This window comes from Canis aureus, chromosome 11 (assembly GCF_053574225.1).
Source record: "Canis aureus isolate CA01 chromosome 11, VMU_Caureus_v.1.0, whole genome shotgun sequence".
NCBI lineage: Eukaryota > Metazoa > Chordata > Mammalia > Carnivora > Canidae > Canis > Canis aureus.
Genome location: NC_135621.1, coordinates 12,927,572 through 12,946,656, shown reverse-complemented (window position 1 = coordinate 12,946,656; position 19,085 = coordinate 12,927,572). Strand labels below are relative to the sequence as shown.

Here is a 19,085-nt window from a genome sequence, read left to right as displayed (position 1 = left end):
GGGGAAGGATTCATTAGACTGAGAAGATAGTTTTGTTATGGTAGGTCAGACTGGCTTCTGAGAAGGGCAGATTCTCAATTTGATAATGCAAAACATCTGCAACAAAACCATGACCTGTCACTGAATGGTAAATCGGAAAAGTAGACAAAGGTGGTCAATGGATGGAAGAATTTGACTGACCTCTCAAAAGACTGCTTAGGTTGGGCTTGGGAGAAGGTAGGAGAGCAGGCTAGAGGGCAACACAGCAGTGAGAATAGGCTTTTTTCTAAACCTGTTTTGTTTTTCCCTGAGAAAATAGTTTACAAACTTTTTGGTCTCGAAGTTCTTTTAAATTCTTAAAAATTGGGGCACGTGGGTGGTGCAGTCTGTTAAGCATCTGACTCTTGGTTTGGGGCTCGGGTCATGATCTCAGGGTCGTGAGATCCAGCCTGGTGTTGTAATCCTTGCTCAGCGCAGAATCTGCTTAGAGATTCTCTCTCCCCGCTCCTTCCCTTCCCTAGTTGCATACATGCTCTCTCAAATAAACACATTTAAAAAAAATTCTTAAAAAATATTGAGGCCTCCAAAGAGCTTTTGTTTATGTGGGTTATATCGAATCAATATTTATCGTACTCAAAACTAAAGCAGAGATTTAAAACTATTTAAAATAGCAATAATAACCCTATTATCTGTTAATACAATGGTTAGTTGTGATGTAAACCCCTATCAATGAACTTTTTGTACTCAGTTACATTAAAATCTATTGGTCTATCTTGTCCTTTGAATGAATCTTTTACATGTTTTGATTTTATAACATTATTCATCGGTCATTTGGAGAGTATTAGTTCACTTAAAGATGCAAATGTAACAAAATTGACACATTTTATCATATATATTTTAAAAATTACATTTGTTAATGTCACCATTGACATCATCAGAAAAGTCTTTAAGCATTGGGAAACTGTCAAACTGAATGCGATGAATATAAATTTTCCATAGCTCTAATTTTCGCTTTAACCTTGAATTCCATCACTGGCAGTGAATACTGTGAGGTATTTTCCTTGAAGTGACAGGTTCACTTTCATTTTTTTGAGAAAATGTCTTCTTACTACCCAGGTCCTAGTCATCATAAATTTTCTGCCAGTTGCTCTTTTATTGTTATTATTACTATTATTATTACTATTATTTTTAATGAGCTCTATACCCACTGTGGGGCTTGAACTCATGACCCTGAGATTAAGAGTCATATGCTCCACCAACTGAGCCAGCTAGGTACCCCTGTTAGTTGCTCGCTTATTTATTATTTATTTATTTATTTATTTATTTATTTATTTATTTATTTATTTATATTTTTATTTTTTTAGTTGCTCTTTTAAATAAAAATGGTGGCCCACGAAAAACGAAGTGGCTTGTTCAGGCCCAAAACTTAATTTTTCTAGTGACACTCATTATACTTTGGTGTACAAAAGCTCTTCACGTGTACTTCCCGATTTAACACACAAACTGTAATCAGGAGTCGAGACATCAGAAACGAATACTTTTTACTGCTTCAGGAAAGAGATTCTTAGGTGAAGCAGCATTAATTTTCTGATGTGAATGCATGTTGGTGGAGAAATATCCTGTGGTACGATTGCTGCCATGTGGTTGATTTGAGCTAAAGTGTCAGAAGTTTTGTTTAGTGTCATTGGAAATATCAAAAGAGCGAAAAAGACAAATAATGGCCTTAGTTTTGTCATGAAAATAAATTTGATTTCATGGATTCCCTGAAATACTTCTGTGGTGGTGTTTGAGTTGATGGTTTCTAGGTAGGTCCCATAAGGGATCTGTGGTGATTGTCATCACAGGGCCCTTTGGTTTTGTGCAGGGGAAGCCATGATCTTATGTTAGCCCAAATGCATGAGATAGTGAAAAAAAAATCTTATAGCCTGTAAATCATTAATATTAATCATGAGTTACCCCGGGAGCAGTGCTCCAAACAAAACTCATTAGCTTGGAAAAGTTCTGTTAGTGTTTCCAAGGTTCTTCCCTGGTCTTCTAATGGTACATACTCTTTCTGGGCCATCAGATCCGCACCCCTGGCTTTCCTTCTGTACACAGCTGACTCCTAGTTCTGTACCTCCCACCAGCCCGTTCCTCTGAGCTCTGAGTGAGCATTTCCAACCATTTCTCTGGCACCTTCCCTTAGGCACCTGCAGGTACTTCAAATCCAAAGTGTCCTGAAGTGAACCTCTTTCTTCTCAAATCTATTGCCCCTTTTCTAGCTCCTCTCTTAGGTGCCCAAGCCAGAAACTTAGAAGTAAATCCTAGACTCTTCTTTTTCCCAGTTCCATGACTGACTGATCCTTTGATCTTGTTGACTCTATTTTATGTCTTTTGAATTATTCTGCTAACCTGCAGCTCCATTGTGAGTCCCTGGATAATTGCTTTGGATGTCCTAACTAATCTCTCTACCCTACTACAATCCATCTCTTCTTACAGATACTATTTTCCCTCCTAAAGCCAAAAATGGCTGTGTCACTCTTCTGCTGAAAATCCTTCATTGGCACCTTCAGAAAGCAAGGGAAACTCAGCATGGCATTCAGGACGCTTTAGTACCGAATCTGGTCTCCTCTCAGCCTTATTTTCCAATCAAGCCCTCTGTGCTCCCAGTCACAACCTTTGGCTTACATACCTTCAAATACTATATACTCTTTCCTACCTTGGTAATTTTGCTTATGCAGTTCTGTCCTTTCTTTTGCCTGGCTGTATCACACTTTTTCAGTATCCAGCGGAAGTACTCAGCAGACACATGCTGACCATTCAATCTATGCCCTCCACAATATTCCCGCAACTCTGCAAACACATCTCTAGGATAGTGCTTGCTACACTATATAGTTATCATCGATCTTCTTTCCTGTCTTCTGGCACACATCTTTTAGTACAGAATTTGTCATGTAATGTTCATCTCTTCCCAGGGCCTTTCATGGTGTTGGGCACACAGAGAGATTGAAAAAACAAACAAATAAACAAACACTAACTTAATTAATTATATTGGGTAAAATAATTTTTAAAAAAAGGATAGAAATTTTTATGTCATATTTTCTTAGAGGGGAGTTATCTACATGATTCTGTATCAGTATAGTTAAAGAATTATGGCAAAATAATGCTAAATTTTATGGTAGTATAATTTCACAGTCTTTTTCTCTAGATCTGATTGGGTTTCAGTTGCTTTCATCTACCTACTTCCTTTGTAGAAGTAACATTGTGCAATGGATAATAAAGTGTTCTTGAGTTGGGATGGGGTCAGTAAGAAAATCACTTACCTTTGTACCAATTTCCTTTTTTTTTTTTTTTTTTTTGTGGGGACATTACTTCCCTTCCTTCCTTTCTTTCTTTTCTTTCTTTCTTCCTTCCCTCCCTTCCTTCCCTTCCTTCCCTTCCTTCTTTCCTTTCCTTTCCTTCCTTCCTTCCTTCCTTCCTTCCTTCCTTCCTTCCTTCCTTCCTTCCTTCCTTCCTTTTCTTCTTTCTTTCTTCTTTTTCTTATAGGAGTTCAATTTGCCAACATATAGCACAACACCCAGGGCTCATCCTGCCAAGTGCCCCCCCCCCCCAATGTTCCCTTTTTTATGGGGATGCTTCAAAGTACTAGAGTGCAGTGATTTACAGCTGCTTCATGTAGGCTGGATATGGTAGGGCTTAGGTTGGGCAAATCTTACCATTAAGCTGAATCCTACAGAGAGAGGAGAATCTAAAAGTTGAATTCTTTTCTTTTGCATACCCAAGAAAGTCTGTTAAATGGCATTTTCCTGATGATTGAGGAACTCATGATTGCCATGAACCCAGCCTTGGGTTGATTTTCATTTAGATTTTCTTAATTGTGGCTAAACTGTAGATGTCAAGAGGCAGACTTAAGAATTCCACTGGAAATGGATTGATGTTGTGGTAATATTTAGGAGTAGGTGTATGTCCTGAAAGAGTATCATTAGAAAAATCTCCTAATCTTGTGTTTTCTACTGTGAATTCTTAGAAACACACAGAAATTATTTCTCGAATGTGAAAAGTCCTCAAAATTTCACAGCTCAATGGTTAGAATTTACTTTAGCAAGTTAGATTTATCTACTGTGGACTCCGATTCGAAATTAAAGGCCTCTCAATGTGAAGCAGAGAAGTTGGTCTTCACATACGATGTTTCTGACTTACCTCCAGGAGGGCCTTGGTTGTGTTGACTATGGAAATCTTTTGATATTTCAGAAAAGTTCTTATCAAAATCTTTTCTTTGTCCTATTCTCCTTCCTTCCTCTTCTTTAAAAAAATAAAAAAGTTGGGGATCCCTGGGTGGCTCAGCGGTTTAGCACCTGCCTTTGGCCCAGGGCGTGGTCCTGGAGTCCCAGGGATTGAGTCCCAGGGATCGAGTCCCACATCGGGCTCCTGGCATGGAGCCTGCTTCTCTCTCTGCCTCTCTCTCTCTATCTCTCTATGTCTATCATGAATAAATAAATAAAATCTTAAAAAAAAGTCTTGTTCTTGTTGTTCCTTCCTTTCTTTATACTTAGGATCACAAGATGACTGAAATATGTTTTGCCCACACCTTTTTTAATGGACTATGCTATCTTACTCAAAGCTGTATCTTTTCCATAGTAAATATTTAATTTTATTCCAGTATTTTTAAAGCAATGTTTCTCTCATTTTCAAGGATTAATAAAATTCACTCTTTAACGTTATGGCAACGCTACTTGTTTTTTTCTGTTTAGGTCTGGATGCAGTTATACATACATTCTTTTACTCCTCTTTTTTTAGAGAATCTCTAATGTATATTCACTTTATCACATGTGTTTCTTATGGGTAGGATCACTAAATGCAGAATGATGCTTCATCTGCCAGTACCTCTGTCAAATCATGTTTCAACACCATTTTTGGAATTTTACCAAAATATTTTTCGCCTTAATGCCTAAATATAGATTTTGATTTCCTAATTCATTTTGTTTTGTATGTTTATGAATCTCAATTTGTATATTATCTGTATATTGTGTGGTTTATATAGCTATTTGAAACAGTGTGATCATAGAGTGTGATTGAACAACGTGTCAAATAATGTCATGAGAGGGATATGCGTAGAACTAGAGTCTCCCTGCATTTCATTGTGTTATTGATTTAGCAGTAATCTCATTAACTGTGCTACTTTCCACAGTGACCACAAATGTTACTTCATATTGCTAAGCAAAGAAACTGTCCTTTGGAAATGAGTACAGATAATTTACAGAAAGAATACGGTCATTGTAAAGTATGTTTTAGCTAGAAGCTAAAGCAAATAAAAGCTACAAATGAACCAATGAAAGAGAAAAGCATTTGCAAAATAAGTCTTATGATGCACTTAGGGAAGAGCTGTATGACATTTCCTTTTGCTGTTATAATGGTATATTATTTGGTTGGCCAGCTGGCCAGCCAGCCTCTAATGACTTCATATCCTGTTTTCTAATTACAGGACTACAAATTAATACATCTCCAGTGTTGGGCAATGACATTTCGAATCATTTAACTAACTCCTTCGCACAGGTTACCTTCCTTTATCAGCACTATAAAAAGGAGACTGATGCAGCATTTCTAGTCACTGGGAAGAGTGGCCTAATAAGCTGATGAGTCATGAACTCAATTCTTTCCTGTTGCCCAGCATTTCCAGCAAAGCTGAAAGGTTGAAAAAAATAAAGCATCCATTTTGTAAACAGACAAAGAAATATGGGGATAGGTTAACTGTGACACTATTAAAGCCAGGATGAGAAATCACTTGTTCACCATATTTTAAAATTAAGGAAACCACAATAATGAGGGTCAAATTTATGTAATCAGGTAGGTTCGTGATATGCATTAGCTGGCAAATATACTGAAAATCATCTGGAGCCACAAAAATAGGTAGAATTTTTTCCTCTTAGAAAATTTCCTCATCAGCCGTTTATTTTAAACCATTCTTCAGTAATATTTTAATAATTTAAGAAAGATGATGTTAGGTTATTAAACTAAATTTTTTTGTGGTGCTACTATTGTAACATTTGATGATTGAATAATATGAATATGCTTCTGTGCTCTGTCGCTGATAGGACTGGTGCAGTCAAGGCTTCCTCTTCTATTGGGCTTCAATCATTAGGTTGGGCAGTATGGGAGAAATAACTACATTATTTACTAAATTCTCCTTGATGGGATGATGCTTTCAAAGGAACTCAGACTTAAATTCCCTTTTTCTGAGATTTGAAGGATCAAAGAGGCAATCCAAAATCAAATCTACCCTTTCCTTCCTGGTTCTAGAAGAAAGCACATTGTCAAACATTTTCCCTCCTATGGAGTAAGGTCTTATTATGACTGGTAGCAGCCATATTCACAAATGACATTAAATTTGGCTCTTTGATGTGTTGTCTCCAACCATGGTAACATGTAGAGTCTCAGTGACATAATGCATCCTGCCACTTTAAATGTGCATCTTCTTACTGGATTATATCACCATGAATTAATATTTTGCAATAAATCCTGCTATTATCCTGTGAATATGACATTGTTTTGTGGGGGTCAGGGAGGGAAGAGTGTTAATAGCATTACTTTGCCAAATATTAACATTAATTTTTATAATCCCATTCAGGAAAAACTTTTCTTTCTTTTTTTTAATAATAAATTTATTTTTCATTGGTGTTCAATTTACCAACATACAGAATAACACCCAGTGCTCATCCCATCAAGTGCCCCCCTCAGTGCCCGTCACCCATTCACCCCCACCCCACGCCCTCCTCCCCCTCCATCACCCCTAGTTCGTTTCCCAGAGTTAGGAGTCTTTATGTTCTGTCTCCCTTTCTGATATTCAGGAAAAACTTTTCAATGACAAGAGGCTGAAAAAAGAAAGAAAGAAAGAAAAAAGTAAAATGGCTCTTTCTTGATCTCTGAGAGGCTTTGAGAATTAAAACAAAGAAAAGATTGATGACCTAAATGATTTTTTTTTCTAGAAATAACTGATTTTTAGAGGAGTAGAGTAAGATTCAAGGGAAGAGTCTTACACAGCAATTAGGGAGGAGAAGTTGGAACTAAAAACATATATAAAGGAAAGGAAAGAAGAGAAAGGCCTAAAGATATCAAAATATAAATATTAACTAGCCATGATTTCAAGAAGAGTTGTTTACCTTTTGATTATCCAAGTATTGACTAGGACACACCTATGTATTTTACTCTCCTTATTTAACTTGGGACGGCCCTCTTCCAGCAAAACACGACGACATTGAGTGCTTAGACCCCAGTGTTAGTATTCTCAAGGGTAACACCAGGGAAACTATTTTCCTTCCTGTAAATGGCTTCATCAAACAACCAAACTGTTAATTGTAAGTGGTTATAGTCACCCTACAGGTGATCCCAATGCATGATAAAAAGTGAATGTTTACGTTTGAATAGGGTGCAATATCTTTACCCAGAGAAACGCATTTTGGGAAAGTGGTATTCAGATTATCAAGGACAAAGGGAAGTTGCTCCATTATCCTAATTACAGCACAAAGTAACTCTACCTATGCATAAAAAGGATGTTACTTTGGATCCAAATGTTAAAATAAATCATTTAAAGCTGCAATGAATTGGATGGTAGGCAAGTAAGTGTGGCTATAGTTGCCTAGAACTAGGCTGGAGAGGCTTGGTTTCATCTTGTTGAAATAGGGGAAAAGATTGAAAGGAAATTTGCCACTTTTTTTTTTTTTTTTTTTTTTTTGCAAACATAGACAAGCTTTGTTCTTTTTTGCTCCTTTTGCATTTGACCTTGGATGATTACAAGAATGGCTACAAAGCCTCTAAAAATTAAAGCTCATTTTACTACAAAGGAATTTTTATGCAGTAGCTTTAATGTTGAACTGAAATTGAACTAGATTCCAGCCTGCATACTGGTTATTAACTTTCTTGGTGGTTAATATGTATGTGAATTAATGTTGTACCTCAATTTCTCTTCCAATTTTAGATTTTTTTCTGCCCAATTGTAGATATTTTCAATCTGAGGGTTATGGTATGGGAATAGAGACCACCAATAAAAACTATTGCAAAAAGTTTTCATAAAACTTCACTCTTTATGATAGGAAAATTAATATCATCGTGCATGTTATACTGACATAGCTGAAGCATGTTTTCTCTTTTGTGTTTTTACACAACAACCATTTGTTGACTGAAGTTGGATTATTTAGATTATATAGGCAACCCTAAGGGATTATGTGAATTATGTATTGGTGGAATCATCACTAAGGTGGTGAGTGTAGGCACTGTTTTCAGTCCTGGTGATGTGTCAACAGATATGCAGCTGAAAAATTTGTAAATGTACTGCCCTGTCAAGAACAAAATGTATAGGTAACAGCAATGGCTGCTTGCTCTTGGAAACCGATCCTCTCTTCCTCTTTTTGTGGGAAGATGTGGCTGGCACACTTAGTAGGCTTACGAATTGAATAATTGGCTATTAAAATGAAAGCAAATTAAACAGAAAGGATTTTGTTCATCTTTATTTAAGAACATGAGTGACATTCAGCTCTGGGAAGATATGTTGCAGGAAGCAGAACAAATTGATCCCTTAAGTGATCAAGTATATGAGGATGTAGGAGGGTTTCACAGAGACCCTGCAAAGCCCAGTTTGGTAGTTATTTGATTGAATTTTTACCTATTTCTGGAAGGGTCTTCAGAATTAAAGAGCAGTTTGACCAGTAAGAGAATGAGAATACCAAGTGCTCAGTTCCCAGGGCCTTATGCTGCTATCGATGTGATAACACCCACGGCTTGTGATCACAGAAAGAGCCTGACTTTCCAGTCAGAGAGGTCTGGGTCTGCATCCCAGACCAGTCTCTTAACTAATGTTATTGCTTAACCAGTTTCTTCATCTGTAAAATAGGCACGGTGATGCTAGCTGGTAGTACACGTTACAATTCTGTGTGCAAAATGTCTGGTGCTCAGCAAGCTCTCAACCCTCAAGAAAAGTTATAATAGTTCTTTTACCTTCAATTTTATCTTTTCCATCACTTCAAGAGAAAATGCCCACAAATTCTGGCCTGGGGCAGTTGCCGTTTTCAGTAGAATTTTTCAGCTGTGTATACACGTAGTCCTAAGTTGAGTTTTTTAAAACCCCGATGACAAGGCCGCACAATGAAAGAAACTGTCATTTTACCTGGGATGTATCTGCTCATCTGTGGTGGGGCTCCTCGCCAGATCTTTTGGGCAAGATTTCTCCAAAGGTCCTGAAAGAAAGAATTCATTTAATATTTTTCACTTGATCACTTACCTTTTATTTATTTTAGGAGTAAGCAACGACTGGCATGGACATCTATTTATACAGTTTATTATTTTTTGAAAAACCAACCGATGGCTCCTGCTAGCTCTCTTCTGATGTGCCTTGGCCCAGCCTGCTGGGTGACAGCCCCGGCGGCCACTGCTGTCCCAGCCTTCCCTGGGCAGCGGCCCCCTGCCCTCTGCGGGCTCCCCGGGGTCAGGCCTCTCCTGCGCTCTCTGGGCTGTCCCCTCTGCTGTCCCCTCCGCTGTCTCCGCCGCGGGCCCACCCCAGCTGCTTCCCACTCAGTTCCTGGCTTCGTGGCTTGCAGAGGCCTGGGGAGTCCTTCCCAAGGGGGGCAGTGACCAGCATTCCTCCCGGACAAGTGGGAGCCTCCCTCCAGCCCCCTCCACACCTGGCTGCAGCAGGGGCTTCTGGAAGTGTCCTTGGCAGCGGGGGCTCAGAGCTCTGTACAAGGGTGGATCTCTGGCCTGGGCTGCGGGGAGTCCCCCCCGCCCCGCCCCGACCGACCCTTCACTGGGGGGGGGTTCCTCCCCCCTGGGCTGTGGGGAGGCCCCCCCTGACTGCACCCTTCACTCTGGGGTGGTGGAACTCCTCTCCCTGGGCTGCGGGGGGCTCCCCCCCACCCTTCACTCTGGGGGTGGGGGTGGGACTCCTCCCCCCCGGAATGCGGGGAGCCCCCCCCACTTCACCCTTCATTCTTGGGGTGGGGGTGGGACTCCCCCACCCCCAGGCTGCGGGTAGCCCCCCCCCCCGACTGCACCCTTCACTCTGGGGGGGGGGTGGGACTCCTACCCCCTGGGCTGCGGGGAGCCCCCCCTGACTGCACCCTTCATTCTTGGGGTGGGAGTGGGGCTCCCCTCCCTGGGCTGCGGGGAGTCCCCCCCGCCCCCGCCGACTGCACCCATCACTCGGGGAGCCCCAGCTGAACGCCCCCCACTGCTCCGATTTCCCCAAGTACCAGCACAAGGCAGGCAGCAGGGCTTGGAACCCACTGGCCCAGGGCAAATGACGGAACAGCCCGGAGGGTCAGGCAGGAACTAGGTGCCAAGGGTAGTTTCAGGGTTGACAAGGCCCAGGCCTGGTTGGCCGCGCCCGGCGGACCTCGGGGCCTCTCTAGGTGTCCTGTGTCCTCCCCGCCTGCACACAGTGCCTGAGGTTCTAGTTCCTAGCCCCGCTTCCTCTTTCCAGTAAAAGCAGGGTGTGGTGCAGCATTTTCCAGAGTGTTCTGTGGAACAATAATCCCTGGAGATGCTCCTTGAGGAAAGGTTTCCATGGTTGAATAACATTGTGCAACGCCGTGCACTGTAGCTTGCTCGAGAAGATTCACCGACTGCTTTGGTGTTTTAGAGGCTCTCAGAATTTCTGCTTTACCCAGAGGCTCAGAAAGTTACTGGACTACAAAGTGCTTCTTTCAAGTCACACCTAATAACAACCAATAAAACCAGTGTTCAGTGGACATGCTGTTCCTTAATCCCTCCAAGACGCGCTCACCTCAGGATTCTTGTCCTTGCTGTTCCCTCTGCCTGCAATGCTGTGCCTGTGGATGCTCACCCAGCCCACCCCCCACCTTCTTCAGCTCTCTGCTGAAGAGATGTCTTTCGGGACTACCCTACCTAAAAGAGCCTCCTCTTTCACCCCCACTCACCTTTCTATGTATCCCCTATCCGGCTTCAGTGTTTTTTTCTGAGCACTGAGCACTTACAACTCTCCGACATTACAAGTCATTTATGTTATTATATAAGAATCAATTTATTTCCAGTAAGTCCCTTGTAACTAAAATGGAAGCTCCACGTTGGCAGAGACTTTGCTTTGCTCTCTGATGTATTTCCAGTTCTGGAATGGCAGAGCTGGCACTCAACAGATAGAGTGAACAAAACATTGGAAAAGAACAAGGGATCTCAAGGCAGAAGACCACCTGGCACCAATCCCTGACTCTACCTCTTTCTCTCTCCATTTTGAGAAAATCCCTTCATTGCTTAGACCCTTGATTTTTTTTTAATATATATAAAATGAAGAGCAATAATACCCATCCTGCCTCTGTTGTAGGAACATGAGGAGGAACAAATGAGGGCTTGGCTATGATGGTGCTTTGTGAACTGTTAGGGGCTGCTTACTCCCTTCAGGCTGCTATAACAAAAATACCACTGCCCGGATGGATGGCTTATGTAAGCAACAGAAAGTTATCTCTCATAGTTCCAGAGGCTGGGAAACCCAAGGTCAGGGTGCCGACAAATCCTGGGTGCGAGGAGAGCCTGCTTCCTGGCTCAAGATGGCTTTTTGCCATGTCCTCACATAGCAGAAGTACAGAGGGCCCTTTCTGGGGTCCCTGCTGTAAGGGCACTGATCCAGCCTCATGACCTAATCATCTCCCCAATTACCCACCTCCAAACACCATCACCTTGGCGGTAGGTTTCAGCATATGAGTTTTGTGGGGACACACATGTTGAGACCATAGCAGAGGCTGGGCGGACGCAGGTTGTTTTTAATCAAAGACCAAATGCAGAAAAGGAACGGGAAATAACCCCCATGGGTGGAGATCACATTCTCTGGGAGTGTGAGGGTAGGTCATGTTGGCCGAAGGGAGGGACGGAGTAGGAAAAACCCAGAAGAGGTAGTGTGATTTAGGGAGCAAAGATCCCTCGATATAGTCCACAGTCTCGGGGACCTGGGAGGCGTCCATAGGAAGGAGGAAGAAAGATGTATGAATAGAGGCCGGGGAGCATTGCCATGCATCTGATACTTAGCTTTTTAAACAAAGTTTATTTAAATCACATGAAAACTATGGGGTAAGCATTGTCTAGGTTTTATTTGTGAGGACACGGAGGTGGAGGGGGCAGTTTTAATGTTACACCCAAGGCTACAGAGGGAGTGAGAGTCCAGATCTCCGGGCTGCTCTGAGGCGGGGTGACCACGCAGTCTGTGCTCCTACAGAACCTAATAGGGTCTGTCCCTCCTCCTGCTGGGATGTGGCCCTGTAAAAGCAAGGGCATGGTTATCCAGGGAACACCTGTTGGTTGGCCTCTTCCTCGGCTCTGCGCAGGAAAAGAGTTTGAGCTGAGGAAGAGCTTGTGCTGAGACAGAGGGCCACCCACAGGGGTTGCTCTGGTAGGGGGGCGAGGGAAGGAAAGAGGAAGGCAGGAAGTTGTGAAGAGGTAGCACCAGTTGACTTTGTTGTTGGCGGAAATGTGTATCTGTGCCATAAAGGAAATTGTTGAGGCCGGTGAGCATGGAGACTACTGCTTGCCTTGTTTACTTGTGTTATTTTCTGTTGCTAGGGCTGATTTCTTCTCATATCTTGTTTCTCTTTATTTTTTTAAATCATATGTTGATATTACTGTGTGCATTAACTAGCTATCTGTGTGTCTCTGAGTTAAACCAAAAAATCATGAATGACTTCAGTAACAAATCTGGGAATCGAATCAATTGAAAGAGATCTAATTTTCTTCTCTGTGTTACCAGTGTTTACCTAATGGGGATTTTTTTTAATTCAGAATTTTAATTATGTACATAAATAGCAACATGAGAACCAGGAGTTCTACTGCCGGACATTATCTCTGGGTGAAAGGAATTCCGATTAGTCCACTGGTAGTATGGCATCACCCAAGATAACAAAGAAGCCTGGTATAGTTTTTCCTGAAGAAGAAAGCCAACTTACTACATTCAGCACTGACTTCTCTGTCATTTTTCTGTAGAAAATGCATGGAGTTTCCAACATTTATCTATAACTGATTAAAATGGGCAGAGTATGGAGCATTCTACTTATTTCCAGGTGAATTCTTCACATTTCCTGGCTTTTGAAAGTTCTCCTTCCACAAATCTTCCACGACTATGTATCCTCGTAAACCCCAGTCATATCATTTCTCCCCACGGACCTGGACAAATACAATGGCTTGTTGTGGATAATAAAGAGAGGCAGCTAGTCCCATGAACCCAGGTGGATACACCAGCTTCTTTATTTTTGACCCTCTGGCCAAAAGAAGTCTAACAATGCCAGCAAAACCAGTACCACCAAGTCTTGGAAAAAATCCAGGAGGTTCATTTTGGAGATATTCATAGCTGTCTAATCCCATGGAACCAAGCTCTGAATCTTGGGCTTCGTTTGTGAGTATATTTCCTGACACCAACTTGTATTGGTGGAGATGTGAAATGCTTTCTTCAAGCTGGGTCCTTGGCTCCTCCACATATTTAGATTGACCCTCAGGAACCGAGTAGAGTGAAAGCTCATTAACCTTCACAGAAGTTTTGTGAGGTGAGTCCCTTTTAGGTGATGCATAGACTTTAAGGGGGAGCAGACTCAGGCTGGCTGGCCCCACAGACCTCTGAATTACCTTGAACATGTTGCTGGTAGAGGTGGCTCCAGTGGGGGTCCCTAATGGGGATTTAAATCAACTTTGAGAAACCTTAATTTATTTGGGTATTAAATTCAATAAAGGCAGCCCACCAATCCAGCTGTTAGTCCTAATGTGTGAGAGTCACCTATGCTGAAGACACTGGGAACGTTGCCCTTAAAATAGGAGACCATGGTTAGAAATCAAATATCAACAATTCTAGAATATCGGATAGTTGAAGTCTCTAGGATAAAATAAGCACGTTTAATATGATTTCTATTTCATAGAGTCCATTTTCCTTATAGAAGTTGTCAGAATGAGAGTCTGGAGGGAAGCTTTGGCTCCATGTATAAAGTGATAAACCTAAGCGATGATCAGGGAAATTCAGTCCTAAAACCCTTTTGTTAAAATAAATCGACAAATGATATTTAGAGGTGAGAATGGAATGGGGACATGTTTTTCTTTTCATTTTTTCTTTGAATAATGCTTTCAGTTTTCTTAGTTCAAATGAAAGGACATTTTGTGTGTGTGTGTGTGTGTGTGTGTGTGTGTGTGTGTGTTAGAGAGAGAGATATGAGAGCATTGCAAGGTTTTCAACGTTTCCCTCCTTGCTCTCTCTGCTCATGTGCTCCTGACTCTGTCCCTACATGATGATCATGGGCACAGTATAGTGCATGACGTGGGGATGGAAATGCTGACAGCAGATGCAGCATTTGAATCTTGGCTTCACACTCTCTTCTGGCCTTGGAACATATATATATTTTTTACCCCTCTGTCTCTGTCTTCTCATCTGCAAACAAAGATAATAACAGTTTTTATATCTTAAGGTTGGGTTGAAATAAATTTCTAGGCCCGAGGTGGAGCCACTCCTGGCCAAGGTGCCACATCAGCAAAACCAAAATTAAGTTCACTTTTGTGTACCTGTAAGTGGTTCTGCTTGACCACAGCCAGCATATTCAGTCAGCTGGCCCCAAACTCTGGGCCAAGCCAACTCTGAGCCTTCTTACCCCAAACAAGGTTGACCATGCAGCCCCAGACAATCAGATATTTTCTACTTTTCTCTTTCTAGACCTTTGTGCTTAATCTTATAAAAGATTCTTGCCTTCTACCCCTTTTTGCAGGCCTTGGAAAAGAGACCATCTACTTCATGAAGTAATGGTTAAATTGTTTGTTTCACCTGCATTGTCCTCTTCAATCATTTTTCTAGACAGTTGCCATGAAGATTCCATGAGGTAATGCATGTGGAGCATCTGGCACATGGTAAATACTCAGCAAATATTTGTCAGGGTTATTTTTACAACTGATATCCTTTCCATTCTCTATGAGGATATGCCTTTCTTGAGGACAAGAATTATTTTACTTATGTTGTGATCCTCATGATACCTGTATACAGTAGGTGTTTAGTAACTGTCTATGTAAGGGAACAGAATCCGCATTTTAACAATACTCAGTGTGTTGCAACTGGTCTTCAGTCTTCTCGAAATTCACCTGTTATAGTCAGCATATTCTCCTTGCAGGTATTGTCAGGAGGCAGGTTGAGTGTTTGAATGCTCCGCTGCCCTAAAGATAAATTCACGGTGTATTTCTGATATTCTAGACATCTAAATGTCACCTTATATTTTAAACATGCACTAGTTAGGTTGGATCCTACTGTGCTGGGGTCTTCCCTGGGTGCCTGATTTTTATGGAGCTGGGAGGGGCCCTGGGAGCATGAAAACATGCACAGTTGTGGAAATCAGACATCTTAAGTTCTGAGCAGTGTGGCTGAGAAAATGGTCATTTCTGTTTCCTCTGGGTTGCATTCTTGCACTTGCTTTTCCATGAGGTGGTTAAACAGAGGTAGAGAGAGTCATTTCTATTATTATTAATACCTTTGATAGTCCTTTTGGGCATTTGCTAAGGAGAACTGTTTCAGAAATAGTATAATCAGTCACTATCCACGTGAGACAAACAAATCTGCGCAGAGATCATTTAGGTCCACAGATCAAACTACACGAACAGCATTTCATGGCAGAGAGATGGCAAGATTGGACTCTTATTAAGAAGCACTGTGAGGATAAAACATGATTAAAATGAGTCAGAAGAAATTACCAAGCAGGGGTCAAGAAAGGATAGAGGGGACTTGATCATAGAAATACAAGCCCAGCTGAATTAATTATATGGGCGTTTGTTTATCATAATTGTGCATAAACGTTTGAGTAATAATCACACCTCCAAATTATGTGAAAATTATGTTCCTTTCAATTGCATAAAACAGTTTACATGCCTATTATCAACTTAGCCAAGGAGCATGTAATGATGTAAAAGCTAAGATCACAATGAAATGTTTCCATAAAAAAAAAATGGGTCAGTTTTTCCTTAACTTATATGTACTTGTCAATTTCAAAGGAATCAAATTTCATTATATCATACAAATACAGTATCCTAAAGGCACTAACTCCTGCTGTTTCAGGAAGCTACCCTGTATTTAGAAATTTTCTGTGGCTTTCAGATAAATGTATTTCCTTTAGAAAAGCCATTCTCGGGACCCCTGGGTGGCGCAGCGGTTTAGCGCCTGCCTTTGGCCCAGGGCGCGATCCTGGAGACCCGGGATCGAATCCCACATCGGGCTCCCGGTGCATGGAGCCTGCTTCTCCCTCTGCCTATGTCTCTGCCTCTCTCTCTCTCTCTCTCTGTGACTATCATAAATAAATAAAAAAAAATTAAAAAAAAAAGCCATTCTCACAATCTAAGTAGATAGAGGCTGTTTCTAAGAAACTCAGGAATTCCTGATGTCATCTGTGTGTGGCAATCCCTCAATTAAGCGAGGAAGATCTGAAAACAGCAAAACCCTACGATTATACCAAGCAACTTAAAAGAAATGTGTCAAAAGCTCATTACGCGGGGTCACAGTTTGCAGCAAAATATGATCCTGTAGAAAGTGAAAAGGCCTGCTCTTTTATGTTCGTATGCATGTGTGTGATTGTCTTTGGAAGCAGCAGTGACAAACCTCACAGATCAACAGCCTCCCCTTTGAGCAAATGTGGAAAACCACTTGTTAGTTCCTCCCCTCTAAGCACCCCTCCCTGTGGCACCACTTTGTCTTTAAAATACTTTATATTTGGTAAAAGTTAGGCTCAGCAAGCTCTCAAATACACGAAACCTCCTGAAGTTTCTTCCAACACTAAGTGGCCCCAATATGACAACAGGTGCATCAAGTGGCATGAGGCAGAGGAATGTTTATCCTATTAGCAGTTTGCACCAAAATTTCTCTCAGAAAGGGGGATGTACTTACTTTGAAAAATACCCTGATAAGAGAGGGGAGAGAAGAGAGCCCCAGAGGGCCTATGGTGTGGGCGGAATGTTCCTGAGACAAAGGGACCAATTTGGCAGGGACTTCCCAGCTCAGTGAAAGGAGAGACAAGGGGGCCTGAGACTTCCTCTCCTCCCTCCTGCGCAAATCTTAGCTGAAATGAAGGAACTGGTTTCCTATTTGGTGGAAGTTGGTTTTTTGTTTTTTAAAAAAACTTGCGTCAGGGCTGGTCTTGTGTCCAGATCAACTGAGTAGGACAGAGTTACCTATGTGGACCCAAGCAGAGAAAAACTGAGAATTATAATTTAAGAATTTTAGAAAGATTGTGGGGAGGCCTCTCGGAGACACAGATCTAGATGGGTTTACTGAACTCTTTGAGGGGTTAAGAGGGGTAAGAGAGCCTTTTCTGGCATGTTGGTCAACCGGCGACTTTACGGGAAACCACTACTTTGCGATAGTGTCTTCATTGGTGGGAGCTACCATTTGTCTTAAGCTACCTCATAGACAGGTGCTTGGAAACATGATTCTATAAACACTTGGCATGACAGTTGATTCTGCAGTCTTTGAACTGGCTAGACCTCAAAATGATGTTAATTTAAGAGGCTGGCTGATGGAAAATAATGATTCTTTCATAAAATAACAAAGAGCTTTAAGATCCTAGTCTTACAACTTATAAACATCCAACACTACCAATTTTTCCAACATTGATTCAGAATCCTTGAGAATGAGGGATAAATTGGATACCAGATAAATTGGATACCTAATATTCCTAAAGGATTCTTCATTAGTCAAGCTTGCTAAGGTTTAGGGGAAGATGGGTCAATATATTTGACCCTTTGTACATGATCATCATATCTGTGCTAGGATCAAAGCTTGAGCACCACTAGGTAAACCAAGAAACAAAAATATATTTGACAATGTTTCACAGTGTGTCTTAGAATTTTAGGGGTATAAAAATTAGTGAATCATAAAAGTGATTCAATGTCATCAGATACTTCCTCCAACTGAATGGTCTGATCCGGAGTTTCAGATTGCATCACCTCCTGAGAGACGCCTTTTCTGACTACTCGTTACAAAGTTTTCCCCTGAACATCAGGGGATTTTCTTCACAATGCTTATTATCATCTGAAACAATCCATTCTTCTTCTTTCTTCTTCTTCTTCTTTTAAATCTGTTTTTGGTCTGTCTGCCAACCATTGAAATATGAAGACCATGAAAGCAAGGAACTGATGTTCCTTGTTCATTGCTTCTCAAACTCTAGGATGATGCCAAGCACCCAATCAGAGCTCAGTAAACATCTGTGGAATCATGTAATGAATTTCACTCGCCTTTAATCTACACAGTATCAAAATTCTCATAGGCCACTACAATTAAAGCATGGTTATCATTATAAAGGAAATATATAATGAAGGATTCTTTAGCTGGTGTTTTGATCTAATTCCTTTTTATTATCATACTAATCTTGGATCATGTAAATGATGATCATATTATACTCATCAGGATACTCTGCATGAAAGAAATGCAGAATTATAGGAACAATTTGGCAGTAACTTCCCAGTGCAGTTGGGAAGTGATGCACTAAAGGTGAATCTAAAGATTTAATTAAATGATAGTACAGTTCAGTTTTCATATGGAGGAATGTTTTGATGTTCAATTTTAGCTTTGGGTTAATAGCATTATAAGATTACATTCTTGGGTCATTAGAAAGGTGACTTTACTTTTTTGAAATATAAGAAAAAAATGCAGTGGTAGAAGCTAGATAGCAATTCCTATTTACAAGATTTAGCAAGATTAAGTATCACTTTTGATTTCAAATTTATTTGAAAATATAATTATGACGAGGGGATGTATAAATGTCTTCAAAATGAGAACAAATAAAAAATGTTTTTTATTTCCATGTTCTGGATAATTAAAAGAAGATATATTTCAGGATATAAACACACTGTTTTGAGAAAGTAGAAACTGTTTCTCCTTTATACCTTATTGCTTTGATTTTTTTTTTTTGAGGAGCTTCTTTTTGATGTGTTGTTGTAGGAGTCTTGTTTAATAATGTAATTAGACTTGTTAAACGCAAAATATTAATTTTATTCTTTGTATATTATTTTCTCCATCCTCATATGAGAACAATAACAGAAGCACTGCTGAATTAAGCTGAGTGCAGAAAAGAAAGTTCCAGAAGATTTTCCAAAATTTCCTTTCTAGAGTTGGTGTGTACATATTTACTACT

The 19,085-nt window shown here is 40.7% G+C and overlaps 1 long non-coding RNA gene and 1 pseudogene across 1 annotated transcript in view; both read right to left on the bottom strand.

The window, feature by feature from the left end:
- Nucleotides 1-6,704: 6,704 nt before the first annotated feature.
- The window catches only part of LOC144323374 (uncharacterized), a 35,350-nt gene continuing 22,969 nt past the window's right edge, over nucleotides 6,705-19,085 (bottom strand). Inside the window, exons 9-10 of the long non-coding RNA XR_013388803.1 lie at nucleotides 9,116-9,185; nucleotides 6,705-6,827 (exon numbers count right to left, since the gene is read on the bottom strand). This is a non-coding gene — a long non-coding RNA (uncharacterized LOC144323374). The remainder of the gene's footprint in view (nucleotides 6,828-9,115; nucleotides 9,186-19,085) is intronic.
- Nucleotides 9,987-16,239, bottom strand: LOC144323372 (MICOS complex subunit MIC26 pseudogene; annotated as a pseudogene).